A 24,420-nucleotide genomic window follows, 5' to 3' on the forward strand; every position below is an offset into this window, starting at 1 on the left:
TCAGGGCCAGATAGCTGTAGGGTACTGTATTTCATTCCAGATCTGCTACTCCCAGTTCTTTTTGACATCCTATAATATTGAAAGCTGAGAAAAATAGAGCACTAACCCAAATGTAAATCATTTTAGGGCTGAAGAAGATTCATCCTCCTTAATTCATTTTCATTGCATGCAAATGACTCAAATTTAGCACAGTGGCTTGTCTTTTTTGTGACAACCAATTTTCCTTTTTTTTTTGAGTCAATTATTTCCCTTGAATAATAAATATGGACTAGGGGTTAATAGCTGTATTGGAACAGAGCACCTGAGACAATTGGTTCCCATGACAACAAAACTCACTTATTAATAATTTTAACTTATTTTCCTGCTCTATTCCAAATGAATGTATTAGACATGAGAGAACCTTAAAATACCTTACATACAATTCTTGCAGCCAAGCCTTTCAGATGGGACATTGTGGACTTTATATATAATCAATGATTTCTATCACCTGAAAATTAAAGAACTGCCAAACAAGTCCTATCCAGAGTCTGTTTGGGGAGCTCACTTTGATACCATGCTTGCTTTGGATTCAAATGATATTGAAAAGGCAGATCGACCTTGTAAGACCTTGTATATTTTGGAAAACTATTTTCTTTATAAGTAAGTAAGTAAGACAGCAATGTCCTGGTTATTTTGGCTGCAGAGGTACACTGAGAAAGTAAACAGAAAGTACATCTGAGAAAAAGCAACGTGTCATACTTGGACCAAAAGCCTGGGAGGCACAATACTAGGCTGCTGATTTAACTTCAGACTGTTCCTGACTGCCACTGACCCTCCTATGGTCTTTGACAATTCATGTAATTTCTGTATTGTGATATAAGTTGTCATCCCACTAGTCATAGGCACCTTGAAATTTTACTCCACTGAGCTACATAACCTGTTCTAGAATTTGTGACTCCAGTGCAGTGATTAGTGTTTCTAGAAAAAATACCTGATGGTGTTTTATGTGAAACCATTCCTTTTACTGTGGTTTTTTGCTTGTACGTTTCTTTGTCCTCTTTCATTTAAAATAAATAAACCCACTATCCTGGGAGTTTCAGCAAATACCACCACCTTGCAGCTGTACACCCTCTAACCACAAATGTTACTCCTGTCCTGATGCATGCACACTGTATAAACCAATTCTTTGAATGGAAATGTCTTAAGTTTAAACAAAGGGGCTTCTGTGTAAATAAACTCCACAGAAAGGCCTAAATGCCATTTTCTCTTGTCTTCTCTCACAAGGAGTCCTTGCAACAATGTAAGACTATGCACCCTGTTTTCTTTTAAAATGAAAATTATCCATCTGTGGAGGTATTGTCATTAGATAGTAGTACATTTATTGTCACTTAGGTCCTGTGACAAAAAAACCCATCCCATTACAAATTACACCACCAGCTAGACCCACAATGAAAGACCCTTGCAAAATTTTCCATAAAAGAATTCCTGAGGATTAGGGAACAGGTGGTATGTCAGGGTTTGCCCATTTCTTCACCAAATCATTTTTAAGGTTGCTGAGTTAACTTTCTTGACATTCTGTATTCAGATGCTTTTTCATCTACCTCTGTGATGGGTTGACCCTGGTTGGATGCCAGGTGCCCACCAAAGCTGTTCTATCACTCCCCCTCCTCAGCTGGACAGGGGAGAGAAAATATAACAAAGAGCTTGTGGGTCAAGATAAGGACAGGAGAGATCACTCACCAATTACCGTCACGGGCAAAACAGACTCAACTTGGGGAAAATTACTCAATTTATTACAAATCAACCAGAGCAGGGTAATGAGAAATAAAACCAAATCTCAGAACACCTTCCCTCCACCCCTCCCTTCTTCCCGGGCACAACTTCACTCCCCGATTCTCTACCTACCCCCCAGTGGCACAGGGGGATGGGGATGGGGTTTACGGTCAGTTCATCACACGTTATTTTCTGCCGCTTCATCCTCCTCAGGGGGAGGACTCATCACACTCTTCCCCTGCTCCAGTGTGGGGTCCCACCCACGGGAGACAGACCTCCATGAACTTCTCCAACGTGGGTCCTTCCCACGGGCTGCAGTTCTTCACAAACTGCTCCAGCATGGGTCCTTTCTATGGGCTGCAGTCCTTCAGGCACAGACTGCTCCAGCGTGGGTCCCCCACGGGGTCACAAGTCCTGCCAGAAAACCTGCTCCGTGGGCTCCTCTCTCCACAGATCCGCAGGTCCTGCCAGGAGCCTGCTCCAGCGCGGGGTTCCCACGGGGTCACAGCCCCCTTCGGGAACCCACCTGCTCCAGCGTGGGGTCCTCCACGGGCTGCAGGTGGATATCTGCTCCACCGTGGACCTCCATGGACTGCAGGGGGACAGCCTGCCTCACCATGGTCTTCTCCACGGGCTGCAGGGGAATCTCTTCTCCGGCGCCCGGAGCATCTCTTCCCGCTCCTTGTTCACTGACCTTGGTGTCCGCAGGGTTGTTTTCTCTTACATGTTCTCACTCCTCTCTCTGGCTGCCGTTTACCGTCTGTCCCAACTTTTTTCCCTTCTTAAAAATGTTATCACAGAGGTGTTACCACTATCGCTGATTGGCTCGGCCTTGGCCGGCGGCGGGTCCGTCTTAGAGCCGGCTGGTATGGGCTTTCTCGAACACAAGGGAAGATTCCAGCAGCTTCTTACAGAAGCCACCCCTGTAACCCCCCCCCCCGCTACCAAAACCTTGCCACACAAAGCCAATACAACCTCTTTGAGCTTGCCACTGGCCACCAGATGTGCAAATTACTTGATCTTTGAGAAGCCTGGGAGAAATTCTGAACCTTTACACTGGAGCAGCTCAGACCTGGACCTAGAGCATACCCTCACCTCATCTGTCTCCCCCTTGCCCCCTCTTTCTCTAGGCAGGACTAACACACATTCAACCCCCAACCTTTTTTGTTTGCAACAATGAACTTTTCTTGTACAAGAACCCCAGTTCAGGGGCAGAGCCATAACTGTTTGTGCTTTCAGGGTATGTAACTATTTCAGTTTTTAGAAAGAAATTTTTCCAACTTTCACATGCAGTATTTTTGCCATGCAAACAGAAAGAATAACAAGAAATCATGGTAAGAGGGGAAAAAAAATCTCCTGTAATAACAACATGTGAAGGAATCAGAGTGGGTGAGGATGCATTGTACTCTACCGGCCTGGGTTTCTTTCTTTTCCCTCACTGGAAAGCAGGAAAGCAGAAAAGCTCCATCCCACACTCATTCTCCTCACTCATCTGTCTCCCATGCACACACATAGCAGTGTTAGTGTTGGAAAACAAAGCGCTAACTGATCTGCTTCAATTTCCCCCATCTGAACACCGCACTCCATGCTGAAAGCAGCCCGACTGTATTCATCTACCGCTGGCCCTTTGATCTGCTGCTAGGAGGAGAGGAAATGAAACGGAGACCATGAATTTCTCCCACACCTTTCCTCCTTTCTCTCCCACTTTCCTGTAGCCAGAGCTGGAAATTCACTGCTCGGAGGTCTGAACTACGCCTGAGAGGGAGCATTCAAGCCAGACCCTGCTGCAGTGTAGGCAGTATATGCAAACATTGCCAAAGCATCTAACAAGACAGAGCCCCTCAGGCATTTCTCAGAGGTGGATCAAACCCACTCAGGATAACATTACAGTCTGTTCAAGTTTGGTATGTCTTTCCCTCCTCTGGTCTTGCTCTTTCTCAGCAGCAGACAAGGGGCTTGCTTATGCTGCTGCAGCAGGCTGTAACTCCTGCCTTTGTCCCAGTGTTTGTCTCATTCCCCTGCCATGGGGACTTGATCTTAACAAGGTATTTCTAGGCACTGTGATAAAATACCATGGTAAGAAGGAATGTGTCACCTCTCAGAGAACAGGGTGTAGGCAGGAGTGCAGCAACAGCTCTGCAGGGTTCCCACTTAGTTGAGCTTCATTGCACAGATGTTGCCCTTAAGCAGTACAAACAAGAGGAGCATTGGAAAAGGGGGAATGTACCTGATTTGGGCCCAAAGAGGCAGGGGAAGAGGCGTGACTTAACTGTTGGGTGGCACTGTTGGAAGCTATATCTGACAGTGGTCACCTGCTACCTGAAACACAGCCTGTGTCACAGGAAACCTGTAAATTCAACATTATAGACGTATGACTGCAGTGGTTCATTCCGCTGAAAGAAAAGCAGAAGCAACACTTGTTCTCAGAGCTCGATAGATGAGAAGCACACAGCATAGCCATCATCCTTTGATGGAGGGTTGTGGCCCTGCCAAACCAACAAATTTCTACTATAACAAAAACCAGGCAGCAGTAATGCAGATTTTCAACTGCACCAAAACAGTTCTTGAAATGCTCTGTGCATCTGGCAGAATTTAGTAAAAAACACAAACCAATCTGCATATATCTAGCCTCAAGAGCATCCTTCCCTGCACTGCATAAGTAACATTCTCTTCCGCTCCCACATCTGACTCATGCTCATAAATTCTCCAGTGCTGTCACCAGACATAACTCAAAGATTTTTTTTCTCCTTTTTAAATAACAAGTCTGGATGCAACTGCAAAGATGCTGTTGCTGACACACTGATAGTATTAATTGCAGTCAAAAGATTTGCCAGTATTTTCTGTATGATAAATTAGCATAATTGATTCTCCTATTTTCTGCCTTCTGCATCCTTGTATTTATACCACCTGTTCTCACCAGCAGTTCATTCTGGCCCTGATCCTGGGAGGAAGGCTCCCCAGGCTAACTCACTCACTTAAATAGATGTTTGCATAAATGCAGAAATCTATGTATGCTGAGCTTCTTATGGGACTGGAGCCATGTTTTTTTTCTACAAAACCTGATATTAGCATACATGCTTCATCTTTCTGCTTCTTTATTTCTGTGTGAGCCCTCTGAAGCTTCCCTCTGAATAACAAGACATACAGCTAATGGACAGTGTCTACCTGGACATGTTTTGTAACCCAGACCTGCTTTTGTTCAGACATCAATAGCAAATCAGTCTAACATTGCTTGTCCTGGCCTTGCACTGTTACGTCTAAATTTCTAGCTAAGGTTTATCTCAAACATAACTCCACAGGAATAATTCTGATGAGAACTGGCTTGAGCCATCTTTATAATGTAAATTACTAAGTGGATAAGTGAATGATAGTCCACCGCTGAGTGGCAATTGTACTGTAACTCTTTGAAAGGATGGCTTTTGGAAGTCAAAACAGTTGTATATTTTTTAGTCTAAAAAGAGTGCTTTACAGGTCTCGAATTGCAGTGTGTTCATTCACTCAGGTTCACTGAGTCAGGTACAGCGTTACTGTTGCTGCACATACACAACTACATAGAGGGCTGATTTTCAGACCTTTAGATTGTCTGAATTTTTACATCCCTTTTGTTTGTTACTATTTTTAAACAGTTCAATTCAAGTTTAGACTTTGGCTTTATAAATGTAGGAAACCTAAAAATAATCTGCCACATAAAAGAAGAATAAAATGCTATAGAAAACAATCAGAAGTATTTGGAAAGACTTCAGAGATAAATCTAAGCAAAGGAAGTTCAAAAGTCTGCAGGAGAAAGTTTTGTCACACCAGATGTTTACCAGCCCTATGAATTATGTCTTGGAACTTAAACAGGATAGGCCTCATCCTGTACAGCAGTTGGTCAGGATATGAAAAAGACTGGGGAAAAGGGGCAGCAGAAAATGGGGTTGATAACTCTTAAGGCCACGATCTTTTGCAGTCATTACTGATCGTCTACCAAACACAGGCTTGTCTATTGAACGAACGACACTGTCTTTTGGAAAATACACAAAGCCCACATCTAGATTCCTAGATTGTATTAGTATTTGCATTCCATGTTGTCCTAGTCAAATTCCACATTTCTGTAATTAATTTTTTCTTTTCATTTACATGACTTTATATATCATTTCTCTTAACCCTTCCCTAGTATATCTTCAGCTGGAGATATACCATAGGCCATCGCTATCTCCAAGACATCTGATAAAGTCTTGAGGAAACACAGTATAATTGTATTTTTTGCCCTTTAGAAAAACAAAACTTTTTTTTTTTTTTAAGGCTAATTAATCAGTTTTAGAAAATATTTTTTACTGTTCAAATCTCCAATAGATTTGGAAAGACCCTGGTTATTTATTCAGGACTCAGGTAATATTCTGACTATAGAACTAGACTGTATTCAGTCATCTGGAGAGACTGTCATCATAAGAAAACCAGTATTGGAGAATCCCTTGGAGTATTTTATGTACCTGTGGGGTTCATCAGTGTTACCCACTCACATTCCAGTCAAGCTAGTTTTTTTCAGTCACTGCTGCAATGATCACAGAAAAGTGCAGGTACCACTGTAAAGTAAAGTAAAGTAGAATGTTCTTTATATAGTTTTGAAAATCAGATTGGAAAACTCTTGACATCTATATCAATGCATGTCATATTTTTCAATGTGCTTCCACTTAGATTAGAGAGAAGCTTTTAAGCACAGAGAGTTCTTCATGACACAAAGTTGTTCAGGGAAACCAGCAAGGAATCTCCATGGAAAATCAAACCCAGTGTTGGCATGGATTGCCCATTATCTAGAAGAACACAGCACCTAGAAGAATGCTGGGTGAGCAAAGGAATAGAAAGAATCCTATTAAATATCTGTATATGTGCTACAGGATTTGTAAAAACATCTGGAGGAAAGAAAATGAACTAACGGTTGTTCTGTATTAACAGAACTGGTGAAAGACAGATCTGACTTTAAAATACCAGATCATGATCTTCAGAGATGTTGCAGAATAATCTGGAGATTGATGGTAGACTTGTATGGTACCTGTCATCTGCTGGGCGATCTCAAAGCTATTAATCTCATACTGTTTTATAAGCAGAAGCCAAAAAAAAAAAAAACCAAAAACAAAATTTACCTAAAATACCATCTCTGGTAGAAGATATGGTCTTAAGGGAGTAACAATTTTCAAGTGATAAGATTTTCCCCCAGCATGCTTATTTTCCAATATTAAACCAAGTAGTTTATATGAAAATGAGAAGAAAAAGAAGTTTGGTTATTTCAGAATAAATTCCTTCTCCTGTCTCCATTGACACATAAAATGGAGATCAGGGGGTAGTATTTTTTCTAACTGCCCCTAGTCCCTGAAACTGTAACCCGTTAGCCATGTAGCTTACCATAAATGGATTGCAAAACTGTCTGTTTCATGAATTATAGCAGTCTTTCAAGTAGTAAGAAGTAAAGTTGCAGCAATTTTCCATGTCTTTAATTTTACTGTCAAAAGGTATATAAGGGCTATGTCCTGGAACTGATGGATTTCAAGCAGAAAAATTAAATTTCATGTATTAATAGCTAAAAAGAGGGGCTTTGCTGGTATAATTTTAATCTAATTATTAGCTCAAGGAAAAGGTTTTGTGAATCTGAATTTAACATTCGCATATACTGCATAATGCTGTTAATGGTCTACATGCTGTCTAGATTGTAGTATTGATAGAATTGTATTTCTTTCAGAAAGTAGATTTAAGTTCTTAAAATAAGAAAGAACAGGGGGACATAAGGAGAACAGTTATTTTTAAGCATAGCAGCATTTTAGTTTCTATGCCAGGGGACAATTTATTTCAGCTTTTTCATCTTTGTTTGCTTCTATTGTTACAATGAATGAGTGAACTTAATTAGCACTGCACGGAAAGGGCTATGCTCCCAAAGCTCTCTAAACGGGAAAAATATTTAAAGAACATGGAGCAGAAAAGGATAAAAAATCCTTGGAAAGAACGAAAGGACTACATAACCTTTGTCTACTTACTGCAAACAAAGTTGCATATAATATCTCCAAAGTACAGTTTCAGAAGTGTCTTCAAGATTTTCCTAAAACAAATCAGATGGCAATCTTCTGCATACATGACACTCATAAAAAAGCATGTAGAGAAATGAATAAAGTAATCACTCCATACTAAGTTAAAAAAATAAAGTTTACACATGATGACACAACTGGATGACATATATTGGACCTCTTTATCCTATCCACTGAAACTCACATCTAAGTGGGAATACAATATGGACTCCTGACTATTATAAATGAAAAATAGACTCAAGATAAAGCAGCTTGCAAAGAAAGCAGGAAATCCAAGATCTTTCCTTAGATCTACTTTCAATATGACTTTGGACAACAGGTTCTGAATAAACTACAGTTATTTCCATTTACTTTAAATAGAGTTACATCAGACAATTCAGGTTTTATGTTTCAAGTCCTCATCTGTAGAAGAGAGGTAACGTTACTTTTTTCCTCTGAAACATGCCTGTTCTTTTGGTTTATTATTTTAAACACAATGGCACAGGAACAAATGTTATGTCTGTTGAGGGGACCACTTTTCTCAGCTGGAGCCTTACAGAGTCTCCGAAGAACTACTCCTACCAGAGGAAAGGATCCATCTCCTACCATAAGCAGAAAACATGGAAAGCCTTGCAGAGATAGATGTATGCTCTAGCATAACATGTGATTGTACGTAAAGGCTAAAAATGAACATATGGCCAAATGCACAAATATTCCTCATTTCTGCTCATACTGCTGTTGTTCTGGGCTATTCAAGTAAAAAACGCACGAGAGAGACATCCTTAAATATCAAGCTTATCATCCTAGAAGACTTTCTCTTCCAATTGCTTACAGTATTCGGGCCTTAAACTGTAGGCTATTGAAAAGCTTTTATTGGTACACTACATCTAGCAGTGGGGTTTCAAACCAGCCTGGCACCACAGAGTGCTACAGCAATACACATACTAAGCAAAAAAAAAAAAAAAAAGGAATATGAAGATGGATTTTGGAGCATCAGGATTCAAAATGTTTTCAAGTGAAATAAAACCCTAAAGCAACATGGAAAGAATCTATGAAGCCCTCATCCACCTTCTTGTAAATGTTATTCAGCTGATATATATATATCTTTGACAATTTGCTAACTGATACTCTGTGTAAGAATAAATGAAATATTTACCTGACAGCAGCAACTATAACAAAAATCCCTCCCTGAATTCCCTTGGAAGGCTTCCAGAATCACGCAGTAGATATTTTGTTGCGGTTTTGGTTTTATATTCTCTTCAACACATGTCACATGTCATCTCCTGGAGAGAAATTTTCTGAGTTATCTTTAAATAAGTGACTTTCTTTTCAAATACTTGTGGCACACAGGAGAGAGCTTATTTTCCACACTTGATCACGGCTTTTCCTTAAACAGCTGATTTGATGGCAAGAAATTATCATCGTGGTGCTGGTGATGAAGATAGGGTTGGTATAAACATCTTTTGTTATATAAACAGCAAATTGTAACTGTAAAATTCTGCTTATAATCAAAAACATGTTAGAAACAACATAATATTTATAAAAAACATATATGAACTTTTAGGGTGGAAAAAAAATGCCACAAATGGATGCTTGCACAACTTCTGGTCATGTCCATACTAACAGAATCTGACCATGACTAAATGATGTGATATCAGTATAATCATCCTGATGGTTGTGATGAGGAAAGTCATTAGCTGCAAAGTGAAGTTGCGGAAACCTAATGTAATCTAACTTCCTTGTACATTCTGTAATCTTCCCTAAATAGTATGATAATGCCATGTCCAATTCATATCTCTGTCCTTACGTATTTAAATGGAGCAGGCAGTGACACACTGTTCTCTTCAAATAAAGCAGCTCAGTGACCTCTCTTAAGTAGCGTTCAAAAGTAAATGTCTAGTTTTTTTATGAAAAGGTTTTTCTTAGTCACCAATATATTTTCTTGGGAAAAGGAACTCAACCATAGTCCTTCTGCATGCTCTCTGTTTATATCTTTTCTGACATTACTGTAATTTTCATTCTGTTATAATGCAGGTAACATGGCAAAATTAGGTATTCAATATTCAAGTCATCAGTGTTCGCATTACCTTCAGGCCTCATTATTGCTCAGATACAATTTTCAATTCATCAAACCATCCCATCACGCCTTCCCCAAACAAACCTACCCTCCTCACTGAGGCTCACCAGCTGGAGGTAGCTAATTTAGGGCCACGTCCTGCACTCCAGCCTTCTGCCCTGGGCACCAGGAAGCCTCATCTTCCAACAGGCACCAAATGTCTTAGCACACCAATGGCAAACTTTCTCGTCTATGTTTGAGTGCTGCTTTGACTCCTCCACACGAACCTTGCTGCATTGATCTGTCCCTCCCTGACTTCCAATGAAGGCATTTATAAAGTTTTAATGACCTCTTCTGCTCAGGCAGTCAATATGCTGCTATGTTAGACATCTAGTAAATCCAACACAGTATCTGCTATCCGAACCTTTAGAGGATTTCTACTTCTTAAAGTCAGCCATTAAACATTTCAAGTGATGTTCAGCAATTTTTTTTCAGGGACCTCAGGATATTCCTGTGCTGTGGGTAGCTGCAAGTAAAGTTATCAACATCGCACGCTGGTTTGAGAGATGAAATAGATCCAGGTGAATAATTAATTAAAAGAATGCATAGGTTGTTACCCTTTGCTCCTATAATGAAGTGCTGAAGCATTCATTTCCTGACTGTCTTGTAATTTGATTTCTCATAAACTGTAATGTCACTCCCATTAATAGCTGCTCAAAGAAATGACAGGTGGTCAGCAGAACTTGTGCAGGGATGCTTTAATGGTCATGCATTACTCCCTGAAAGCTGTGAGATTAACACATCTGCTGTAGACACAGGAACAGCTAGCCTGTAATGGATAGTCTGTTTACTTTGCCACTGCTCTATAAATCCTGTAGAGGGTAGCTTTTTATGACTTAGCCAAATATTCACATTTTAAAACCCATGAGTGTAAAAGGCTAATTCCCACCCTTCTCCATTAGCATTTTGGGGCTAAATTTGCCTCAGCTGTTGTGGGTGGGAAGGCACAGAGACAGTATGCCTCCTTTGCAGCAGTGCTGGGCTGAGGAGACCACGGCACTGCGAGGGTTTCCACGGATGGTGGTGACTTCCCCAGCACTTGGGGGTGTGCCAAGGCCTGTCAGCAGAGGCACAAACCCAGATGTCCCTGCTGTGTGCAGTGGTGACGGCATACCTATGTCAGTACTCCCTGAGCGATGGGCTCAACTGTGGGACTGTCTCATATACCATTCTGTATGATATCAGCTACATTTAGGGGTAAATATGACTCTAAATCCAGATGTTAGGCTTCATTATGGCAATCCTTCAATGGCAAGAACAACTTTATCAATGCAAATGGAAATGCTGGCTCAGGAAGACTCCCTTTCTGTGATGAGTGGTTTGCAAGACTCAGCCATGTGCCTTAGGTGCATCAAGAGGAAGGCTCATAGTTTGGAATATTTAATATGTACGACAACTGATAATGAATTTTAAATCAAGGTGTATTTTAAACTCATGTTCAAAACTGAAAGTTGCCAGCCCTGTGGTTTACATGTCTAACACACTGAAAAAGTTTGATTCTCACCATGTCTTACAAGGGTCCAGACGACTGTCTCTTACTGTAACAGAGCTGTGACTGTGTCGTGGTTTAACCCCAGCCAGCAACTAAGCACCACACAGCCGCTCACTCACTTCCCGCCCCCCCTCACATCCCCCAGTGGGATGCGGGAGAGAATTGAAAAAAAAAAAGTAAAACTCGTGGGCTGAGATAAAGGCTGTTTAATAGGACAGAAAAGGAAAAGGAAAATAATATAAAAATGTTAATGATGATAACAACAGTAATGGAATTAGAATATACAAATGCACAATGCAATTGCTCACCACTAACAAACCAATGCCTAGTCAGTTCCCGAGCAGCAATCCATCCCTCATAGCCAACTCCCCTGGTTTATATACTGGACATGACATCACGTGGTATGGAATATTGGCCACTTTGGGTCAGCTGCCCTGGCTGTGTCCCCTCCCAACTTCTTGTGCCCCTCCAGCCTTCTTGCTGGCTGGGCTTGAAAAGCTGAAAAATCCTTGACTTAGTATAAGCATTACTCAGCAACAACTGAAAACATCAGTGTGTTATCAACATTCTTCTCATACTGAACCCAAAACGTAGCACTATACCAGCTACTAGAAAGAAAATTAACTCTGTCCCAGCTGAAACCAGGACAGACGGTCATATTTGAAGGAGTGAATTTCACATTTTAAGGACTGAATTTTCTACGTAAAACCCATGAAAATGGTATATAAACCTTTAATGAAATGAGTCATAAGCCATCACAATTCCAAGTATTGGAAAGGAGAAGCTAAAAATAAAGCTCTGACAATTAAACTAACAGTTTAATTTTCCCTTTTACATAGAGAATTAACTCAGTCTATGAAAAAACAGCCTTTTAATACAATACAGAGAACAATGGCTTATTCTGCATATAAGGTGGTTAAAAATAAGCCTCTGATTACTGTCACTCAGGATTGTAGCTGGCTCATAACTATATTCCAGTTTAAGCATGTGACCTCTAATTAAAGAATGTTAAAATATGCAGAGGTTGGGGAAGGTCTCTGAAGCCAGCCCCAAAAAAGCCTTTGCTCAATTTGTTAAAGCAATTTAGTAATAATAAATCATTTTTGTGGGCAGACATCATCATTTTGACAAAAATGTAAAAAAGTGTACAGCAAAAAGTGCAAAGATGATGTCTGTTGAAGCCCAGGTTGTGTGTATGTGTACAAATATGCATATGTGTTCTGTGTGTCTGGGTATGTGCCTTGTTGATAGAAACAGTGAGGCCATTTACCAACAATTACATTTTCCATAGAGACCTCAGTGTTGTTCTTGTATTTATATACTATTCAAAATGTATGAGAAAATGGGGTGAGGAGGGAGGATGGACAGCAAGGCAATAACTTGAAAATGAAAAGAATGACTGCAGCGCTTTGTATCTATTTCTAGCAGGCAGGGACATATCACATAGTATTTAAACCATCTGCTAGAAACATTTGGATTATTCTTATCATCACATTATCTCCCAGGTAGCATTTCCTCCAATAAATAAAAGAGCTCTGTGTTTAAAGATAAAAGTCAGATTAATTATTAACTTGTTCAAAGGATCCATTTATGAACACTTACTTTTGTGGTTCTTCTCTGCTTGTTTATTCTTCCCTTTTGTTACACTCAGATGTAATTTCCTTGCTGAAATTCTTTGTTTGTTTTAGGATGATTATGGTCTCTTACGCTCACAATAGCTTCTGACCCAGATAATTTCCCATTCAGCTGGGCAGCAACAAATGGATTACATTTCCCCCTATTTTTTTCAGTAATGAAGAAGAGGTACAGTATCTCACCTTTCAATCTACAGAGGTTTCCTAAAATCTATATTTGCCTAACTCTCTAAAAACAGATGAAGGGAATCAGAGGGAAAGATGAAAGCAGCTTTCATCTTTGGCCTCCATTCAGGAAAGACAGACACTCTTCCTTGTCCTTCTGCTTATGGCTTGAGAGGCCTGGAGCACTTAAGCCAGCAGTACTGCTAGAAAACAAGAATGCGTGGGCACATTAAGGCACATTTAAGCCATATAGCACTTATTACTGCTAACATTTTTGAGCGCCCTACAAGGAGAGCGCTTTATGTATCTATCTGCTTTATATGTAAGAGAGACAGGCAGTGGGTAGCCAGGCTGGGTCATTTACTATTATATATTTTCAATGATAATGCAGAAACCGAAAATTAAAACCATAACCAAAGTTAAAGGTAAAGAATAAAATTAACTGTGGATTCACAGAAGATTTTAATTGTATAAGAATTTTTTTTTTTTAAGCAGATATAGACTTTTATGTAACTCTGGACTTTCATCATTATTCTTAATTCTTATTCTTATTATTCTTGACCCATTTTACAAAAATTTCTCTCCCCATCCCGCCCAAGGTGTGTAAAGACATTGTATTTGTGACATAGTGCTGTTGTCATTGTGGTATAGTAGTGTCATGATGTCTGGATATTACAAGATGAAAAATATACTGTACTACTTGTGAAGTGCATGATGACTACAGAACACCCTATATCTTGGGAGTCATTTTGTATTTTATAAAATTGGATCAGGTCACCACTGTATTTGGAGAGCTATGATGAATAAAATCATGTCACAGAAAATATTGTTCACTAGTGGATGTAGTTCATAATTTTCTCTTACAGCATTTTTGAAAAATGAAATTGCCTATAACTAGAAAAGCTAGCTCTTCATCAGCTCTCTGCATCCAGTAATGTCATTCTCTCAAGAGGTACTCCATGTACCCATAATTTCTAAACTTCACCTCTTAATCTGTTCTAATCATTAAAAATTCAATGGTGCTTTCCTTCAAAACTTGGTGTTAAAACAGTATCCTGGCCAAAGTCCACCTTATATAATTATTGCCTACATAGAATTTCTTATTTCAATTTGGGTAAATTTGTCTTAACTTGTTATTCCTGAAATAATTACTAATACAATAATAATTGTAACCAGCGAGCATCTGGAGCAAGGGTGGGATCTGAAAAAGACATTACCTAAAATAATAATCTAAATACCTTAAAATCCATAGGGTGAATCACCCTCAGCAAGTGACTATTGCTGTCTAATATCTAACAGAAAGAGTTGGAGCAACCATTCAGCTTAGCTTTTGATGGCTAAAATGAGATCCCACATTCAGTGGTCTGTCAAAGGTCACAGAGGAAGGCTATAATAGTTGATGACAAATGTGTAAGTCCTATCTCAGTGCTTTAGCTACAAGGCCAATTTCTTCACATGGCCCTTAAAAGTATGTGAAAGAAGTATTTGTACTTATTTTAATGAATGGTACAGAACACATTGTTGTGGTTTAAGCCCAGCCAGCAGCTAAGCACCACGCAGCCGCTCACTCACTCCCCCCCCACCCAGTGGGATGGGGGAGAAAATCGGGAAAAGAAGTAAAACTCATGGGTTGAGATAAGAACGGTTTAATAGAACAGAAAAGAAGAAACTAATAATGATAACGATAACACTAATAAAATGACAACAGCAATAATGAAAGGATTGGAATGTACAAATGATGCACAGTGCAATTGCTCACCACCCGCCGACCGACACCCAGCCAGTCCCCGAGCGGTGAATCCCTGCCCCCCCCCACTTCCCCGTTCCTAAACTGGATGGGACGTCACATGGTATGGAATACACCGTTGGCCAGTTTGGGTCAGCTGCCCTGGCTGTGTCCTGTGCCAACTTCTTGTGCCCCTCCAGCTTTCTCACTGGCTGGGCATGAGAAGCTGAAAAATCCTTGAATTTAGACTAAACACTACTTAGCAACAACTGAAAACATCAGTGTTATCAACATTCTTCGCATACTGAACTCAAAACATTGCACCATACCAGCTACTAGGAAGACAATTAACTCTATCCCAGCTGAAACCAGGACACACTATTCACTGAGGAAGATAAAAGGAAAAAAATGAGTCACCACTGTTTTTTCACTTGGTCTTTTCATTTGAAAAACATGTCAAACAAATATGTATCAGCCACTTTAATCCCTGCAGTCCTTGCAGAAGACTAATAATTGCCTGTTCCCTTATACATTTGTAGCACTTAATACAATGTGTTCTCAGGTTCCTTTGCTGGGCGGGGGGGGGATTTCTCCCCTTTTCTGTACATGGTGCATTATTTCTTTAAAGTACACATACATAAACACACACTTAAACAAACTCACATCTGGGTTTGACATTGCTGAGTCACCCTTCTTTTTTACACGCTAACCCATGCAGAGCTGCCCTTGGCATTATCCACTTCTTTTAGTGATGTGCCTGCAGTGTAGGATTCTTGTACTATATGATACTTGTTATACATAACTGCTAACTGTGTTATGCCTGCCCAGAGGGAACTCATCAGCTACAATCCATCTGCTTATTCACAGCTCCCTCATTGATTATTCATGAAGCAGCTGTCTTAGAAAGCAGGTATTGGTCATATTAGTGATGATAACCTGCATGCATCAAAAACTTAAGTGTTATCATCTCTGCTTTTGCCATATGTGACCTTGAGAGCAGCTGGGCTCTGTGGCAGAGCCTTGGGTTCAATCTGCAGACTCGGGAGTTGGTTTGCTGTGTTGCATCAGCAGCTTTACTCTTTAGCATGGGTTTCTGCACGTATGGATGATGTTCAGCCTGCTTTCATTCAACAAGGAAAAAAATGATGCCCCTGTTGCTGGGAAAAAAACAAAAAAAAAAATCCATAAACCTCAGATCCATTTAAAGATTGAATTCAAAGCAAAATAGAAAGAAAAACAAGCAAACAAACAGACAAAAACCCCAAACAAACAAACCCCCCCCCCAACCATCCCATAAAACAAACAAACAAATGCTTCTAAACTCCAGCTGTGGAGATTTGCTCAAAGATACAATTCTGTTGAAATAACCTATGGACTTCTGCCTCAGTTATTTGCCTAGATGCTCACCCCTTCTCCTTCAGACATCTCTAACCCATGTACTCCTCCTTCTTGCCTTGACACATAGGCCCTTCTACTGCTTTTTCAATACCAAGATGCTAAATCCCTTTCAGATTACTGATATGTAAAATAAATGTTTCTGTTGTTCAGATGTTCAAAGGAAAATGTGCCTCATTAAAGAAAAAAAAGGGGGTTTTGCTTATATTTCAGTTGGCAATTCTTTCTTTCTCTTTTCTGAGGGAAAATTATGTTCCATCAACCTCCTTTTTAATGTCCTCTCTAGAAATTCATGTTGTTAAAAGATAAAAGGATGAATATTAGCCAAGATAGAGAGTACAGTTGGATTTTCTTGGCAGAAACAATTCTTTCATGTGTCACCATTGATTACTGTCATTTTCTATTACAGCTGCAATATAGTAACATTTCAGTAGTTAACTTTGTGTCCCTGATACCATCATAGACTACATTTTTTCCACTTAATCCCATTTTAGAAAACCTTTCATTTTCTTATCATCTCCTTTTCATCCATCTACTTTTTGGTAACTGTAATATTAGGTCAACAGTAAACAAAAGTCTACAGGCAGGAACCAGCATCTATATTTTAAGAAGACAGACGGAAATGTCTTCTCTCATGACATTTTCTGTCTTGTTATTGATTTTCTGAGTCTGTCTAAAAAAAGTTTTAAATTCATTAGGGATGGATTCTTTTTAGTAAGTGATCAATCAATAAAGTACATCAATCACTGTTGATGACACCAACTTAAACTAGAATGACTTTTTTTAATTAAGGTAGCATGTAAAAATGTTATTAATAAATTGCAGAGATCGTTTGTCATCTATTTGGCAAATAAATTAGGAAACTATATGGGGATTTTAATGTTAGTTGTAATAAACAGCGTGATTCTAGCACTGCTGAAAAATGCCAGACAGCTAGTCCTGTGTTTTTGTCTACAAAATATAGAAGTTGTAGTTGTACAAGTTTCCTCATATTGCCCTCCAAATACAGCTCAGTGTTACTCTGGAGGGACATCATCAGAAACACATTTTATTTTTCATGCCTCTCTCCATCCTTGAACTCTCTTTTGAGACTATCCTGGGTTCTGAACCATGAGAAGGCTAGAGGATATTCTTGTGCTTCTGCTGGGGTCTGGGCTGAAGTCATCTCACAACCATCAGTTACTAAGATGTTTCACTTTATCAATAAGGATAGATTTGAGTGCAGAATGGTGCACGTCTTGGTGTCCCATTCTCATATCCTGAGCCTCTGGAGTTCTAGTCTTCCTTTATGAGATAAATTATACATTTATAACCTTGTCTCCAGGCATTTAAATCAGACTTCTTAAGATCTTAGAATATGTTTATGTTACTTCCTGCATCAATAACAATTACAGCTGTGTCAATACTGTGGGCTGTGTTTCCTCTGTGGTTCTGGTACCCAGATGTGTCTCTTCGCTGTGTCCTAACTGCATAATGGGAAGAAACACGGATGTTCCCAATCCCTCCATTTGCCCTTATTTCCCATAAAAAAGAAACTCAAGTGTCTGGAAAGGAGGGAGTTACGCTGTGCTCCAGCAGTGGCGAGCCAGGAATATGGGATGCTGCAGGGAGTGCAGCTGCCCCAGAGCATAGCTGCAGTCTTTGAGGGGGCACTGCAGAGATAACAACCGACAGATGCTGGCTCCTTGAGGAAATAACACCAAGGATTCATTTACAAGCCAGTGACCTTTGTGCTTAAAAGGGAGGTGTTTCTAATTAGGTATGTCTGATTTCTGTAGTGAACTAATACATTTTCTCAAAGCCAGCTTCATATCCTTGTCCTTATGCATTTTTTAGTAAATCAGACACATGAAAAGACTTTGCATTGTTTTTCTTTTTCTTCTGAATTGCCTTCCTAATATATTTTGTCTGCCTGCTCATACTGATTTCTGTTATCACAAATAGAAATCCAGCTTCTTCTAACAATGAATATTTAAATGTAATGAATTTTTTATACCTTATAAGATTGGATCTCAACTTGTCATAAACATGTGTAGATTGTGCTTAAATTTACTTACTAAACATAATCACTTCTAGATGACATTAAAAAACGGTGAATCCAAATCCTCCTACAAAAATGCAGGGTAATAAATGAATCCAAAGACAAGCTGTAACATCTGGTTTGGTTATTTGGAGGTTTCTGTTCACTGTTTCATGAGTGGAGGTTTTTGCATGGGTTGAACTTCACTGTCTAGGGTCCTGACCCTGCTACTTTTACTCCACAGAGTGACTCAGATGCGTCATTCCATTTATGGCATTAGCCCGAATGGGAACTGCAGAATTTAGATGTCGGACCTGATCCAGAAGGAGATTCCTGTTGGCTAGAAAGGACTTTAAAAGAAACCCTTAGAGAGACGCAATGGTTTATCATGCACAGCTGCTCTTAGAGCCAAGCAGCTCCACTAGAGGCTGCTCCTGAGCTCACCTGGTAAGTACCAGAGCATCAGAGGCATGCAAAGGGATGGAGAGAGGGACCATAGTCAGCATAGCAAGAACCTTCACCGTGGCATGCTTAAGGCAATATCACAATGCTAAGGAGTGTTTTCTTTTAACCCTCACAACCTCAGGATCAGGACAATAACCTCAGAAAGGGAGGAATCGTGTTACAATAACGTTAGTCCTGTCTTCCCCTTCCCAGCACTGCTGACATCAAGTGTTCAAAAACAATGTCAGGTCTGAAAAACTTCGGAGGTCAGCCTGAAATTTATTGAGGTTAAAAAAAATGTTATTTTCTTTTTCACTTAAATATTTTTGGTTCACTTAAGTAATATTTTAAATAAGTAATGATGTAAAAATCACAGTATTTCAGGAGTTGAAATATTATAAATATGTCAAAGGTATGTGAGATTCACAGTAGAATCCTACAGAAAACACCAATTGTTAGACCTGGCCAAAGCAGAATCTCAATCACCTCTCATGGATATGTTCAGCTTCTGGACTCTGACCTCCCTGCAACCTTCCTGCGTGACTCCCTGTGGATATGTGAGAGTCCGGACAGCTTATTTTAGGCAATGGAAGTTTATCTGCAAGCTTCCATCTGCCACTGTTTATTCCTGATGAATTGTGTGTCAAGTACTATCACATTCTGGATCTGCTTTATGTCTGCTTCTCTGCTAAGAATACTAAAAAAATACCACACCCAGACATATGGGTACAAAACCAGAAACAAAACAAAACAAAAGGATTTAGGGGAGGTTGGTTTAGGTTTTTTTTCATATAAAATCCACAAATTTGTAAATCTGTGCTTTTGCATATTCAAGAGGTGGAGTTTTAGTGCACTCAAGTTCAGAGAAGATATTTCTAAGTTACTTACTCTATGTACATTCATCAGCAAAAGTGTGCATGCCCATTCAAATCAAGGAACAGGTGCTGTATGTCATGTCTTAGTTAATAACAGAGGAGCACAGTTCGGACAGGAATCCAGCAGAGCAATGTTCTTGAACCTTAATGTCTTCTTGCAGTAAAAAAGCGCAACTCTTTGAGATAATGACTACATTTGAGGAAATCATAGTCTATTTTTGGATATGCCCAGGGCAGAAAAAGAAGCAAAATTCAAGGCATTGATGTGAATTGCTGCACACTATAGGACCATCTGTATCAAAATTTAAGTTCCCAGAAGGTATGAAATTCTTCTTTTGTAGCCATGCAAATGCGGAGATTGTAAAAGACTCCTCTGAGCAGGACTTTGTTTTACTGCATCTGCTTCCTTGGAGTCTTCTTCATTGTACCAAAGAACTCTTGTTTCAAGTCAAATTAACTCCAGTGGTTTTACGTAAAGATGTATGATTTCTCATGCACAAATGACACCTCATAACAGGAGAAAAAAGAGGCTACTTAGGACATCATTTCACATATTCAATTTAAAAATGCATTTTCATTTATTCCATTGCATTTTACCATGCACTGTTTGGATTCAGCTAATGCATTCACTGAGAAACTCTGTGTATCCTTTGGCCACACAGAGTAAAGTCTCAATGTTTATAAAATAGAAATAGTTAATTTTCAGAAAGGACTGAAATTAATATTGCTAATTCACAGATTTTTAGAGAAATTATCAGGTTTTAGAAAAGATCTCAATACTGCTTTAAAATCTAGGTATACTTGTTTCTTTTTTGTTTGGAATGCTTAGTCATCTGCTGTAGAAAATGTTTATGTATTTAGATCTGTATCTTGTAAATATGATGTCAAAACAAAAGCTAGGATCCTCACACAATCACAGTACACAGATCAGTGTGATTTTAAGAAAAGGCATCAATTTTTATGAAACTTCTGATATAATAATGACATTTGACAACTTTTATAAAACTCAAAACCCTGTTACGTCTTGCATCTGATTATATCAGTTCCAAAACACTTCTATTTCAAAACATTCATTTTAGATGTTCTAATATTTTTATTATCTTGTTTCTTTTTTTTTCTTTTTTGTGCTTCACTGAAGTTAAATAAGGACAAGAAAATAAAAGAAAATGAAAACCAGGAATCCGTGTTACAAAATCATTCCCTTTCCTTTTCTTCCAATCAAAAAAGCTTGATTGACCAAAGAGGATTAGTAAATTGGCAACATTGCTGTTCCTTGGTAAGAGATTTGTTCCTTTTTTAATGTTAATTGTGAAACAGTAGGAAGACTTCCCTCATACAGGTTTTGCCCCTGTGCCCCTCACTTGGGTACATAAGTGTGTGTCTCAGTCTTGGGCCTATTTTGCAGTCTAGTTAAAGTGTATTGTTCCTTTCTGCCTCATAAACAAATAATGCACTCTCAGCATTTCTCCTACATATTTCAATATAATGTGTGTTTCAAGTTTACACAGTTGTAACTTTTCCAATAAATTTCCTTTAGAGTTGAACAAAAAATCTCATTGAATAATTCATTTAATCTGTTTAATCCTGCACTCTGTCACCAAATAGCCAGAGGCACATCAAAATATTCTTGAATGTGTTTGTTATTTGAATCAATATGACACACATCTTTATGACTTTTTTTTTTAATGTTAGGATTGAATGCAAGTGCTTGATTGTGAATGATCAGTTAATCACCCAGAACAGTTTATGAACAACTGATGAAATGAAACCACTTCTAGAACAATTACTAGTGTATTTGCCAATCTATAATGTTACGTGAAGCACTCATTACTGTAGTATCTGAAAATGCATATATCTAATTATTTGAATCCATTACTGCCACTACCACATCTTCAGAAATCATACTACTGATATCCTTACTATTAGCCTACTGTGTTCTTCTCAGTAGTAGATCTCACAGTATTCACAAAGGGGGACAGTGTTATTATTTCCATTTAATAGCTTTGGATACTGAGATGCTTGGTATTGACACAACTCATTGAAAGAATTGGAGCTCTTTCTGCCATTCTTATCCTGATGATTCAGTTTCTTCCTTTTGCAGCAATCTCTATGGATGTTTCCTACCAAATCAAACAATGTATGCCAAAACAGCTTTCTTTAAGCTTTTCTACAGCCATGCAATAATTTTGTGCAGAAATGCACTACTGCATGTTCACCTGCCAATTTGTCTTTCTCTTGAAGAAACCAGCTACTGGAAGAGATGAAGACAGGAAATATTCCTGTAAATTTTTCCCTTTGATTGCACAATGAGCAGTTATTGGATGTTATACTTCTATGTTATACTTTTCTCTTCTGACTTGGAGACATTTAACATATAACTCGGTCCTTTAGTTTGCTAATTATGACTTCCATCCCTTTTTATCCTTATCTTTTATTAAGTTTCTTCTTAAATCTTGTTAGGGTAATTCATTAATTATATAGTCAGCTGAAGAGTAGGAAGAGTCCAGTGACTAGGTCACAAAGATGAGGGTATATGGAGTTGGGCCCAGGTTGTTGGCCAGATACAGGTTCCATATTTAATTTCTGATAGTAGGGCCCTTGCTAACTATCCCATACAAACTGAATGTGAGGTTTAAACATATGTGAGTAAATCATAACAAACAAGTCTAATGACTGAAACCACACTAATTGTGTTGCTCAAGTCATCAGCTTCTCTTGGGATTGCTTCACATATCCTCATCCTAGCACAGAGGCCAGTTCAGATGCATTTATTCCCTTGAGTTTAGCACTTACTCAGGTACAGAACAGGAGAACTACACTGGATATGCATACCAATGGAGAAAAGGTTGTCCACAATCAAGCTCAGAATTGATTCTGTTAAGAGGTTTTTAAGCTTGATTTAACACCAACAGGTTAATAGATCAGTTTTGGTTTTCCCTTCTGTACCAGCATCTGTTCGTTCTTTCACTGTGTGGCTGAATCATTTGTCTGCACATTTCATCTGTGGACTTACAGACTTTTAATTTAGGAGTTAAAATCATCACTCATTCAGTTCTTACTACATATCTTGACCGGATTTCCTTGATAAACTAACACTTCATTATGTTGTTTCTGTCGCCCCCACAACCCAAATCAGTAAATTTCAGCAGTTCACCCTGTCTTCAGTGGAGGGTTCATTTCTCATCTTACTTGTCCACCTATCATAATTCGTAACCTAAAATAGCAACATTAGGTAGATGCATTGTGATGGCTCCCTATGAAGGAACAGCCTCCTAATGACAGAACTGACACTGACTGAGGAAAAGGAACTTTTCCCCAGTACATTGATTCCAGTATCATCTGGGAAAAAAGAGGGTGTGATTGAGTGCATAGTATGCTGTGCCACCACAGAGCAGAGCTTGATCCATGCACTTTGATTATTCTAAATGATATCGAGTCACAGAAGTAAAATCCCCAGGCCACTCTGACTGATGAGGGAGCAATAACATCTTTATTTCCTCTGTACAACACTGAATTTTCGTGAAATGAAAAGGAAAATTAACCTCAAAACACTGGAGGAAGGAGCAAAAAATGAGTCATGGTACCTAAATCTGGGAGTGTAATGTCAGCATGGCTCTGCTCCTGGTTAATACTGGCAGTTTGCTATTCCACTTCCTCTTTGTACAGCCCGGTAACGGCTCACCTTGAGCTATCATCTGCTTTGTAAATGCCACCATTACAGGTGTTCTTTGTGCTCCAGTGGGGCAAGCTCAACACTTCTGATATTTATATCAGGAAGAATGGATGAGCGTGGCTATCTTTTTTCCTTTCATCTCAGCATACCTGACTGTTCTGTGAAAGACTGTTGCAAAATGATCCAAAAGGCAAACTGTGGGACAAGAGCAAATATGAGAAGAGAATAGAACCTTTTCCCCAAAACCAGACCACCTTGAACACCAATATTTTATGTAACCTACAGAAATAAAGGAAGAATTGCCCTCAGATTGGTGGAACAGCATTAAAAGCAATGCAACCTCTTTAAAAAAGATTTTTTAATCTGTATTTATTGCATATTTGTGAATCAAAGATCCCATCACGGATGGGATTTTAAGTTCTGGGTATTTTTCTGAAACTGCTAATGCTGATGATGTCACCAGAAGAGAGATTCTTTTAACTACAGGAGACCATTAGATTTTCTCAGCCCTTGGAAGGTGATTTGTCTGCAACACAAGCACCAATTTAGAAAAATACCTGTAAAATATGTTCACATGAATGGATTTCAAAAAGCAGAAATGCTTTACTTTGATAGGAAAGTGACAATTTACTGGCTTAGGTTTCACAGTGCTAGAGGGAAAAGACATTTGAAGTATCTCTTGGACACATATACTTTTCTATTTTCTGTCTTTCATTCACCCATGTTTTCCTTGTTCTCGCCTGTTGGTTTTTTCTTTATTCTTTCCCATAAATGGATACTATATTTGACAATATGTAAAGATTTGTAGGAGGTCTATCCCCATTTTCAATGGTCACATAATCAATTAATCATCGTTATCTCAGAAATGTGGCATAGTCTTATGCAATTTTAATAGCAGAGAGCCTGTAATCCATCATATAAAGTTGCTGTAGCTCTGCTTGATCTACCTCAGGTACTAGAAGTAGTCTGGCTAGGGAAGACTGGAGATTCTGCCAAGTTAATTTTTCCTGTTGAGCCTACATATACCAGCTTAGATGCACATAATGACAGAGTACTTCTCCATGTTCATATGAAGTTTGTGACTGCAGTCACC

The sequence above is a fragment of the Harpia harpyja genome, chromosome 3 (assembly GCF_026419915.1).
Source record: "Harpia harpyja isolate bHarHar1 chromosome 3, bHarHar1 primary haplotype, whole genome shotgun sequence".
NCBI lineage: Eukaryota > Metazoa > Chordata > Aves > Accipitriformes > Accipitridae > Harpia > Harpia harpyja.